Source organism: Salvelinus sp. IW2-2015, linkage group LG31 (genome assembly GCF_002910315.2).
Source record: "Salvelinus sp. IW2-2015 linkage group LG31, ASM291031v2, whole genome shotgun sequence".
NCBI lineage: Eukaryota > Metazoa > Chordata > Actinopteri > Salmoniformes > Salmonidae > Salvelinus > Salvelinus sp. IW2-2015.
Genome location: NC_036870.1, coordinates 2312791 through 2325712, shown reverse-complemented (window position 1 = coordinate 2325712; position 12922 = coordinate 2312791). Strand labels below are relative to the sequence as shown.

General features: G+C 42.6%; 1 pseudogene; it reads left to right on the top strand.

The window, feature by feature from the left end:
* LOC111955865 (sodium bicarbonate cotransporter 3-like) overlaps positions 1-12922 on the top strand; it is a 48543-nt pseudogene that overhangs the window by 32429 nt on the left and 3192 nt on the right.

The window sequence follows — 12922 nt, the reverse complement described above, 5'->3', positions numbered from 1 at the left end:
TCCGACCCGTAGCCATCACATCTGTAGCCATGAAATGCTTGAAAGGCTGGTCATGGCTCACATCAACACCATCATCCCAGAAACCCTCGACCCACTCCAATTTACATACCGCACCAACAGACCCACAGATCTCTATTGTACCCCACACTGCACTTTCCCACCTGGACAAAAGGAACACCTATGTGAGAATGCTATTCATTGACTACAGCTTAGTGTTCAACACCATAGTGCCCTCAACTCATCACTAAGCTAAAGACCTAAGGACTAAACACCTCCCTCGGCAACTGAATCCTGGACTTCCTGATGGGCTTCCCCCAGGTGGTAAGGTTAGGTAACAACACATCCATCCAGGACCTCTATACTAGGCGATGTCAGAAGAAGGCCCTAACAATTGTCAGACTCCAGCCAACCTAGTCATAGACTGCTCTCTCTTTTTTATTTATTTTATTTTTTATTTATTTCACCTTTATTTAACCAGGTAGGCTAGTTGAGAACAAGTTCTCATTTGCAACTGCGACCTGGCAAGATAAAGCATAGCAGTGTGAACAGACAACACAGAGTTACACATGGAGTAAACAATAAACAAGTCAATAACATGGTAGAAAAAAAAGAGAATCTATATACAATGTGTGCAAAAGGCATGAGGTAGGCAATAAATCGAATAATTACAATTTAGCAGATTAACACTGGAGTGATAAATCATCAGATGATCATGTGCAAGAAGAGATACTGGTGTGCAAAAGAGCAGAAAAGTAAATAAATAAAAGCAGTATGGGGGGTGAGGTAGGTAAATTGGGTGGGTAGTTTACAGATGGACTATGTACAGCCTAGCTGCTCGGATAGCAGATTTTTAAAGTTGTTGAGGGAGATAAAAGTCTCCAACTTCAGAGATTTTTGCAATTCGTTCCAGTCGCAGGCAGCAGAGAACTGGAAGGAAAGGCGTCCAAATGAGGTTTTGGCTTTAGGGATGATCAGTGAGATACACCTGCTGGAGCGCGTGCTGCGGGTGGTGTTAGCCATCGTGACCAGTGAACTAGAATAAGGCGGCACTTTACCTAGCATAGCCTTGTAGATGACCTGGAGCCAGTGGGTCTGACGACGAACATGTAGCGAGGGCAGCCGACTAGGGCATACAGGTCGCAGTGTGGGTCGTATAAGGTGCTTTAGTAACAAAACAAATGGCACTGTGATAAACTGCATCCAGTTTGCTGAGTAGAGTTGGAAGCTATTTTGTAGATGACATCGCCGAAGTCGAGGATCGGTAGGATAGTCAGTTTTACTAGGGTAAGTTTGGCGGCGTGAGTGAAGGAGCTTTGTTGCGAATAGAAAGCCGATTCTTGATTTGATTTTGGATTGGAGATGTTTGATATGAGTCTGGAAGGAAGTTTGCAGTCTAGCCAGACACTAGGTACTTATAGATGTCCACATATTCTAGGTCGGAACGTCTAGGGTGGTGATGCTAGTCGGGCGTGCGGTGCAGGCAGATTCTCTCTTTAAAGTGAGTCAATCAGAAGCTTCCTAAGCCATGACATAATTTTCTGGAATTTTCCGAGCTGTTTAAAGGCACAGTCAACTTAGTGTATGTTAACTTCTGACCCACTGGAATTGTSATACAGTGAAATAATCTTTCTGTAAACAATTGTTGGAAAAATGACTTGTGTCATGRACAAAGTAGATGTCCTAACAGACTTGCCAAAACTATAGTTTGTTAGTGATACATTTGTGGAGTGGTTGAAAAACAAGTTTTAATGACTCCAACCTAAGTGTARGTAAACTTCTGACTTCAACTGTATCTGCCAGTCACTTAGCTGCCTGGTGAAACAGGTTTACGACAAGGTCTTACCCTATTTGTTTATCACTAAAAGCATATAGGATGCATATCACTATGAGCAAATAGTAGGTGCTTAGATGCTGTCCCTCTTCCTCACTGCGAGCTACTCTATATACTGTCTCTGTGCTTTGATCCTGACAATGACTTACACACACACACCCTACAGTGACCCTAGATGTCTTTATTAGGAGGGAGACTGTTGGCATAGTGAGCGTCAGCGCGCCGGGGTGTGTGATGTGTCTAAGTAAACTGACCAGATGACGAGTGGCCGAGGGATATTACAATTGACAGGCCGACAGAGAAGCAGAGAAGTTTATCTAGGCAGTCTGATGCTAGGCGGTCTGAACTGGATTGTCAGTTTAAACATATGTTATGTGGGGTGTTCTGTCCGCTTTGCCTCTTTTCCCCTTAGTCTCCCAGTCTCTCTGGTTCCTCTATGTATTTACCTCCTCGTCATCCTCCCCTTTTCCCTCCCTCTTTTCCTTCTCTTGCTACAGAGTGCCATAGAGTCTCTGTTTGGGGCGTCCCTCACAGGAGTGGCTTTCTCTCTGTTTGCGGGGCAGCCCCTCACTATCCTGGGCAGCACGGGGCCTGTCCTGGTTTTCGAGAAGATCCTCTTTAAGTTCTGCAAGTGAGTGCTACACCGATCCTGGTTACACTTATTCGCACTGTGGCCTTCTGGCGGTAGCAACCTGCAAGGACAAGTTCACTACTGCCATTTGGGGATTTCTCATTTGTTTCTCAGTAACTCCCTGAGTTTTATATACTGTACATGTACAGTAAGTTACAAGGCCTGGAGTTTTTTCTGGTCAAGTCACATGGTCAGGAAAAACTTGGGGCCCTAACTAGTTATTAGAGAAGTTGGYACAGGCTCAAGGTCATTATTGATGAATCCTCAATCATTTCATAAGGCATAGTCCGAGTGATTGCGCCTCCCCTACAATTGTCATAATCTCTATGGTTTGAATTCACTGCTACCAGTACCTAATAAGATATGGATGTGAAAATACACTGAAAACATCCAAAATACATKATCTATACAGCTAAAATCTACAGTACAATGCCATGTAAAAAGAAGTTGACATTGAGGTTAAATAAAGTGTGCTTTCTCAATTTACCTAATTTTGCTAACCATTACTTTAGACAAAATCAAGACGTTAATATTTTTGTAATGTTTTTTTTTTAAATCTTAAATTTTGAATTTAAGCAAATTCTAAATTTGCCATTAATCACAAAATCCTGCTAGTTAACTSAAATACATTTTTAAATCGTTTGACAGCCCTAATATTGAGTCTTGATCTTATCTACCGTACTCTCCACCCAGGGACTACGGCCTGTCCTACCTGTCTCTGAGGACCAGCATCGGCCTGTGGACGGCCTTCCTCTGCCTYGTCCTGGTGGCCACAGACGCTAGCTCCCTGGTCTGTTACATCACCCGCTTCACYGAGGAGGCCTTCGCCGCTCTCATRTGCATCATCTTCATCTACGAGGCCCTGGAGAAGCTCTTCCAGCTGGGGGAACACTACCCCGTCAACATGCACAACGAGCTGGACAACCTCACCCTCTACTCGTGAGTCAGGGTCAGAGAGCCTAGGTTGAGGGCGAAAGACGCGAGAAGTGGGCACTGCCATTTTTCCYCTTTCTTCAGTTAATGTATCTTTTCTATTTGGATTTCCGTGTTTTAGATGTTACCACTGACTATAAAAGGGGAGCTTATGGTTTTGTGCTATTTAGGATGGGGAGTGTAAGATTTATTCTCTTGACTCAGGTGTCAGTGTTCTCCACCGGCCAACGCCTCCGRTCAGATCTTGCAGACGTGGAACCAGACCGGACACACACCAGACTCTATCTCCTGGAACAGCCTCAACGTATCGGTTAGTCAGAGGACACACACTGCAAAAACATCTGTTGAGCCTGTGTATTTCTCTGACCCTTTACACTCTTTGCCAGATGTGTAACCTGCTCCATGGAGAGTTTGCTGGTCCTGCCTGTGGTCACCACGGCCCCTACATCCCAGATGTCCTCTTCTGGTCCATCATCCTCTTTTTCACCACCTTCTTCCTCTCCTCTTTTCTCAAGGACATCAAGACCGAGCGATACTTCCCTACAAAGGTGAGTTATTCACTTGCGAGTGTGTGTGCGTCTGTGTGCGTTCATCTAAAATGTAAATGTGTGAACTCGTAAGTTTTATTGTGCTGCATCAACATTCACAATTAACTTCAAGGTCTTCACATTCTTCCCACACAATATGTTCCACATTTTGCTATTACTGTTAGCTACTGTGTAGGTGTTCCCACTGAGTGAATTTTAATGACTGTGTTTTTTACACATTACCATGATTATTTATTGTCGTTAATATGGGTTGTACAGGTGCGCTCCACCATCAGTGACTTTGCTGTGTTTCTGACCATTATGATCATGGTGCTGGTGGACTATCTAATGGGCATCCCCTCTCCTAAACTCAACGTACCCGACCGCTTTGAGGTAGGACCCCCTTGACTTATTCCARATTTTGTTGTTACGGCCTGAATTCAAAATGGATGAAGTCTTTTTTTTATATCTCATCCACCTACACACAATAACCCATAATGACAAAGTGAAAAAAAGTTTTTTTTTTAATTTGCAGACATTTTTCATTTACATAAGTATTCACACCCCTGAGTCAATACATATTAGAATCACCTTTGACAGCAATTACAGCTGTGAGTCTTTCTGGTTAAGTCTATAAGCGCTTTGCACACCTGGATTGTACAACATTTGCCCATTATTCTTTTCAAAATTCTTCAACCTCTGTCAAATTGGTTGTTGATCATTGCTAGACAACTATTTTCAAGTCTTGCCATAGATCTTGAAGTAGATTTAAGTCAACTGTAACTCGGTCACTCAGGAACATTCACTGTATTCTTGGTAAGCAATCTAGTGTAGATMTGGCCTTGTGTTTTAGGTTATTGTCCTGCTGAAAGGTGAATTCATCTCCCAGTGTCCGGTGGAATGAAGACTGAACCAGGTTTTCCTCAAGGATTTTGCCTGTGCTTAGCTCTATTTCATAATTTTTTTATCCTGAAAAACTCCCCAGTCCTTAACAATTATGAGCATATCAATAATATGATTCTGCCACCACTATGCTTTAAAGTTGTGAGAGTGGTATTCAGTAATATGTTTGGGGCAAATCCAACACAACACTTTCTATTCAGGACAAAAAGACAATTGCTTTGCCACATGTTTTGCAGTACTACTTTAGTGCCTTGTTGCAAACAAGATGCATCTTTTGGAATATTTTGTTCTGTACAGGCTTCCTTATTTTCACTTTGTCAATTAGTTTAGTATTATGAACTACAATGTTGTTGATCCAGCCTCAGTTCTCTTATCACAGCCATTAAACTCTGTAACTGTTTAAAGTCACCATTGGCCTCATGGTGAAATCCCTGAGTGGTTTCCTTCCGCACCAGCAACTGAGTTAGGAAGGATGCCTAACTTTTTTGGTTACTACATGATTCCATATGTGTTATTTCATAGTTTGGATGTCTTCACTATTATTCTACAATGTAGAAAATATAAAAAATAAAGAAAAACGCTGGAATGAGTAGGTGTGTCCAAACTTTTGATTGGTAGTGTATATACACTACATGGCCACTGTGTGTGTGTCCACAATCAGCTCCTTCGTTTTGATGACATTGAGGGAGAGGTTATTTTCCTGGCACCACTACGCCAGGGCCCTCAGCTTATCCCTGTTAGCTGTCTCGTCGTTGTTGGTAATCAGGCCTACTACTGTTGTGTCATCTGCAAACTTGATGATTGAGTTGGAGGTGTGCTTTCCACACAGTCATGGGTGAACAGGGAGTACAGGAGCACGCACCCTTGTGGGGCCCCAGTGTTGAGAATCAGCATAGTACAGGTGTTGTTGCCTACCTTCACCACCTGGGGGAAGCCGTCAGGAAGTCCAGGACCCAGTTGCACAGGGTGGGMTACAGACCCAGGGCTTAAGGATGAACTTGGAGGGTACTATGGTGTTTAAGGCTGAGCTGTAGTCAATGAGCAGCATTCTTACATAGGTTTTCCTCTTGTCCAGATGGGATAGAGCAGTGTGCAGTGCCAATGGCGATTGCATCATCTGTGGATTTTTTGCTGCGGTATCTAGGGTGTCTGGTAATGTGAAGGTGAATTGATCCTTAAGTTCTCTGGGATATGTGGGACGCTAACGTACCACTTGGCCAAAAGCCAGAAAAAAAATGCAGCGCGCCAAATTCAATATATTACTATAAAAATCAATCTTTCATGAAATCACATATGAAAGACACCAAATTAAAGCTACACATGTTGTGAATCCAGCCAACATGTCTGATTTCAAAAAGGATTTATGGCGAAAGCACACCAAACGATTATGTTAGCTCAGTACATAGCCACAGAAAAACAGCCATTTTCCTAGCCAAAGATAGGAGTCACAAAAAGCAGAAATAGAGATCAAATGAATCACTAACCTTTGATGATCTTCATCAGATGACACTCATAGGACATCATGTTACACAATACATGTATGTTTTGTTCGATAATGTGCATATTTATATCCAAAAATCTTAGTTTACATTGGCGCCATGTTCAGAAATYCCTCAAATATCCGGAGAAATTGCAGAGAGCCACATCTAATAACAGGAATACTCATCATACACTTTGATGAAAGATACATGTTTTACATAGAATTAAAGATACACTTGTTCTTAATGCAACCGCTGTGTCAGATTTCAAAAAAACTTTACGGAAAAAGCACACCATGCAATAATCTGAGACGGCGCTCAGATATAATGGAAAGCAAGATGATATCGTTWGGAATGCCCGTGACCAGGAACTGGCATTCTGCYAGACCAATGACTGAAACACCTCCCATCTGGCTCAACATCACAGTAGAGGCTTCATTCCACGTTCTACAGACTGTTGACATCTAGTGGAAGGCGCAGGAAGTGCAAACAGATCCATATCTTAAAGGGAATTGAATAGYTGATGAATTGAACATCGACCAGCCTCAGAATTGTCACTTCCTGTTTGGATTTTTTCTCAGGTTTGTGCCTGCCATATGAGTTCTGTTATACTCACAGACATCATTCAAACAGTTTTATAAACTTCAGAGTGTTTTATATCCAATAGTAATAATAATATGCATATATTAGCATCTGGGACAGAGTAGGAGGCAGTTCACTATGGGCACGCTATTCATCCAAAAGTGAAAATGCTGCCCCCTATCACAAAGACGTTAACTAGCCTCTCAAGCACTTCATGCTGACAGAAGTGAGTGCTACAGGGCGATAGTATTTACTTTCAGTTACCTTCGCTTTTTTGGGTACAGGAACAATCTTGAATCAAGTGGGGACAGCAGGATAGGGAGAGATTGAACATGCCGTAAACACTCCAGCCAGCTGGTCTGCGCGTGCTATGAGGACGCGGCTAGGGATGCCGTCTGGCCCGGCAGCCTTGCAAGAGTTAACACGCTTAACCTCTCTAGTGTACGTGAGACAGTAGCGTCCCACCTCTTCAAAAGCCAGTGAAACTGCAGGGCGCCAAATTCAAAACAACGGAAATCCCATAATTAAAATTCCTCAAACATACATGTATTTTACACCATTTTAAAGATACACTTGTTGTAAATCCAGCCACAGTGTCCGATTTCAAAAAGGCTTTACGACGAAAGCAAACCAAACGATTATGTTAGGTGAGTGCCTATTCACAGAATAACACAGCCATTTTTRCAGCCAAAGAGAGMATTCACAAAAAGCAGAAATATAGATAAAATGAATCACTAACCTTTGATGATCTTCATCAGATGACACTCATAGGATTTCATGTTACACAATACATGTATGTTTTGTTCGGTAGAGTTCATATTTATATCCAAAATTCTGAGTTTACATTGACGCCTTACGTTCAGAAGTTCCAAAACATCCTTTGATTTTGTAGAGAGCCACATCAATTTACAGGAATACTCATAATAAACATTGCTAAAAGATACAACTGTTATGCATGGAATTTTAGATGCACTTCTCCTTAATGCAACCGCTGTGTCAGATTTCAAAAAAGCTTTACGAAAAAAGCAACCCATGCAATAATCTGAGTCGGCGCTCAGAGCCCAATCAAGACACAAATATAGCCGCCATATTATGCAGTCAACAGAAGTCAGAAGTAACAWTKTAAACATTCACTTACCTTTGATGATATTCATCAGAATGCACTCCCAGGAATCCCAGTTCCACAKTAAATGTTTGTTTTGATCGATAATGTCCATCAATTATGTCCAAATTCCTCCTTGTTGTWCTYTCGTTCAGTATACTTTCCAAACTCACGACGCGCGGGCAGGTCCAGCGGAAAGTACGGACGAAAAGTGAAWWWTMTTATATTACAGTCCGTAAAAATATGACAAACGAAGTATTGAATCAATCTTTAGGATGTTTTTAACATAATTCTTCAATAATGTTCCAACCGGAGTATTCCATTGTCTTCAGAAGTGGAATGGAACAGAGCTCGCTCTCACGTGAACGCGCATGGTCAGGGCATGTTCAGGTCATGATAGACCTGACTCATTCCTCTCTCCTTCGGCTCCACTTCACAGTAGAGGCATCAGACAAGGTWCTAACGACTGTTGACATCTAGTGGAAGCCTTAGGAAGTGCAACATTACCAATATCCCACTGTATTTTCAATAGGAGCTGAGTTGAAAATCGACCAACCTCAGATTTCCCACTTCCTGGTTGGAATTTCTCTCAGGTTTTTGCCTGCCATATGAGTTATGTTATACTCACAGACATCATTCAAACAGTTAAAAAAAACTTCAGAGTGTTTTCCATCCAAATCTACTAATAATATGCATATTCTAGCTTTTATGGCTTTGTAGCAGGCCGTTTACTCTGGGCATGCTTTTCATCCGGACGTGAAAATACTGCCCGCTACCCCAAAGAAGTTAAATGTTTTACTCACGTCGGCCACAAAGAACGAGAGCTCACAGTCCTCAGGAGCGGCCCGTGTCATCGGCACTGTGTTATCCTCAAAGCGGGCAAAGAAGGTGTTTAGCTTGACATCGGTGTTTAGCAAAACATCGGTGTCCGCGACATGGTTGGTTTTCCCTTCATAATTCGTGAATGTCTGGWGTCCATAACACATCGTCTCGTGACTGAGCCGTTGAATTGCGACTCCACTTTGTCTCTGTACTGACGTTTTGCCTGTTTGATTGCCTTACAGAGGGCATAACTGGACTGTTTGTATTGGATCATATTCCCAGTCTCCTTGCCGTGGTTAAATGCAGTGGTTTTCGCTTTCAGTTTTGTGCGAATGCTGCCACCTATCCACGATTTTTGGTTTGTATAGGTTTTAATCGTCACAGTGGGAACAACATCCCCAATACACTTCCTGATGAACTCTGTCATCGTGCCAGTGTAAACTTCAATGTTATTCTCATATGCACATACAAAACCACACACAATCAGAACCACACACACACCACAACCGCTGCTGGACTTCTTTTTAATATTGCACAAAACACTGCTCTCCATATCCCGCTTCCCTGGCACACGTGTAAATATCCTAATGCAAATTTGTTTGAGTGATTCCGGTGTGTTTATACTTCTGCGAAAATGTTATTCTATTTGTGTGCCGTTGAGCTTCTATTCTATTAATTTCTGTTTATTACTTTATTTTTCTATTATTGTTATTGCATTGTCCAGAGTTGAACCTGCAAGCATTTCATTGTACTGTGTTCCTGTGCATATGACCAATATACTTGAACTTACAAGCTCTTGCTAGCGAACACTATACCCTGACTGCAAGCCAGTAGCTTCAGTTTAAAAGCTAACTCTATGCTCTGGTCTACAGCCTACCTCCAAGCATCGCGGCTGGCTGATCTCCCCGCTGGGCACCAACCCCTGGTGGACCCTGCTGGTGGCGGCGCTGCCCGCTCTGCTCTGCACCATCCTCATCTTCATGGACCAGCAGATCACTGCCGTCATCATCAACCGCAAGGAGCACAAGCTCAAAGTGAGCAAGCACTGGTTTATGGCATAGACTTCCGTAGTCTACAGACTCCATTTCCACTGTCAAGGTGGAATAGAAACATGTTTACAAAGATGTTGTTCTGTCACCCTGTTCTGCCCATTATATTATCATTCACTGTGTTGAATGTAGCAAGTGTTTTCAATTCGGTGGTCCAGCTATACTAAAATGGCTTTTTATCCTCTTCTTTTCCCCCTTGGTTTTTCCCCTTCTTCTCCGTCATGTAGAAAGGCTGTGGCTACCATCTGGACCTSCTGGTGGTGGCGGTAATGCTGGGTGTTTGCTCCATCATGGGCCTGCCCTGGTTCGTAGCCGCCACCGTGCTCTCCATCTCCCACGTCAACAGCCTCAAGGTTGGCAGCCTGCTGCGGTCTTTGTTTTAGTCTTTGTTTATGTCAGTGGTGTCAAACTCAATTCCTGGAGGGCATAGTGTCTGTGTTTTTTTTTTCTCCTCCCTTGTACTTGATTGATCAATTCAGGTCGTCGATTAGTTAGGAACTCCCCTCACCTGGTTGTCTAGGTTTTAACCGGACACAAATGGAAATAACAAATAAATAAATAATACTCGGCCCTACAGGAATTTACTACGGAATTAAGTTTGACAACTCTGGTCTAAGTGAGTTATGGATTTGTTATTTGTGTTAAGTCTGGAAAAAAATGTGTTTCTCTGAGTATAATAAATATGAATCTAATGTAATCAAATCTAAAGGTGGAGTCGGGCTGCTCGGCCCCAGGAGAACAGCCCAAGTTCCTGGGCATCAGAGAGCAGAGAGTCACCGGCTTCATGATCTTTGTCCTCATGGGCTGCTCTGTCTTCATGACCTCCGCACTCAAGGTGACAGCTCTTTGGGTTTCAGAAAAGTGTATATTAATAATCCATCTTTACTTTTATAGGACAATGGGAGCTGGACACCAATGCCATGACAGCCAATGTGAATGATAAGCAGTTTGACTGTTATACAGTATACTCACCTTACAGTTGAAATGTTGACATGTCATTTTTAAAGGCAATTTAAATCCCATGTATTATTTATTATATACTGTATGTTCAACTTCTCCCCCACCCTCCAGTTCATTCCTATGCCAGTGCTATACGGGGTCTTCCTCTACATGGGAGTCTCTTCACTCAAAGGCATTCAAGTGAGATTATATTCAATGATATGATTGATTGAAGATATGATCAGCGTTTTTTTTCTCTTTAAAAGTAAAGCAATGCCTTGTCTGTAATGATGAGTTTACTCCTTTGTAATTACACTCTCTTTTATCAAGAAAAACATCATCACATTTAAACTTAGAGCGTGTTTCATGACTAAAATATGAAATGAACAATAAACGGGTCTCTCTCTCTCTCTTAGTTCTTTGACCGTATCAAGTTGTTTGGTATGCCAGCCAAGCACCAGCCTGACCTGATCTACCTGCGCTACGTTCCCCTGTGGAAGGTCCATGTATTCACCCTGGTGCAGCTCACCTGCCTCATACTGCTGTGGGTCATCAAGGCCTCCGCAGCCGCCGTCGTATTCCCAATGATGGTAATACCCATAGAGAGAAATGTGCTATAGTAATACTACTATCATTCCATCTCTCTATAGTAATATCACTCTCCACATCTACAAACTGGAGAAACGTGATATCGTGTCTACCAACAAGGGTGTTTGTAAACATGAAAATATCGAAAACCTTCTGTATGAGTCTGTGGTCCTTTTGCTCCCTCTCTCTCCCTTAAAATATCCTATTTTCGCTTAAAGGTGCTGGCCCTCGTCTTCATTCGGAAGCTTCTCGACTTTTTCTTTACCAAGAGGGAGCTCAGCTATCTGGACGACTTGATGCCCGAGAGCAAGAAGAAGAAAGAGGATGACAAGAAGAAGAAGGAGAGGGAGAAACGGGTAACACACAATAATACTTTTAAAGCCATTAGTTCCCAGACAACGTTCACTGTCTAGCACGCTAACATGACCTGTCCCCACAGAAATCAAGTGACTAGAACGGGCAAAGGGGCTCAGACCATGGCAATTTACCTGCACCCTCATGGGTACACTCAGTTGTAATTCTCCGCTTGTCCCCTTGGTCCCAGGAGGCCCAGGCTCTATTYCTCATAGAAGAACAGGTGGGCGTGAATGCTGTGAAGGTCCATTATGACGGTGGGAACCTGCTCAAGATCCCAGTCAAAACTCTCTCAGGGAGGTGAGTGCTGCCCACCATTCAACCAGAGTACATTACACTGGATAGCTAAATGTTGGACATGCTTTGTTTTTGTATTATATGATTTTGTTATACTATTCAAATTTGTCCTCCATCTCTACATTCTTGGTATTGCATGTAAAGATAACAGTGCTGATGTTAGTTCTGTAACGTGTTTATCTTGAACAGATCGTACAGAATAATCGCTCAAACCCTCCCAATGGATGAAGAGGCGGTAGGGGTGGGTGTCTGATATATCCAGCCCACGTGCTGAGTTTTAACCCTACTCAGTAATTTACAGTAACATCAATGAGCGCATGGCCAAAATCGTAACTTGGCTATTTACTATACCTGTAGATGATGCCTTTTTATTGAAAACACATTCCTAGCGTGTTGCGTTTGTGTTTTGGGCGGGATTGTTATGATACATAATGCTACATAGTATCATGGCCAGGTAAAAAGGCTCTAAAACCATGTGAATACTAATGACTAATGTACACATTGATTACGTAGAGAACTCACCACAGACAATCATTGTCCAAGAGTAACAATTGGCAACAGAGAAATTGTTACACATAAGCCTGTACATATTTTTAGTGCAAGATACAATGACAGAGAACTGGTGCCAAGTAGTCCTGTGTGCACTTCAATCTTTTGTTTGATTACCTTATCCATATGCATGCATCTCTATCTCCCTTCCCCGTGTTCTGTCCTGTTCCTCGCTGCATGTAGCTCATGTGACCTCGGCAATGTTAATATTTCTGAGGAAATGGCCAAAAGCGGGGCATGCAAAGCAGTGGCGTTGAGCGCCGACTTCGGCCCGTCTATGAAGCGTAGCCAAAGGTAGCTATGCTGAAAATGACTCCCCTTTAGCTGAACCCCCCCC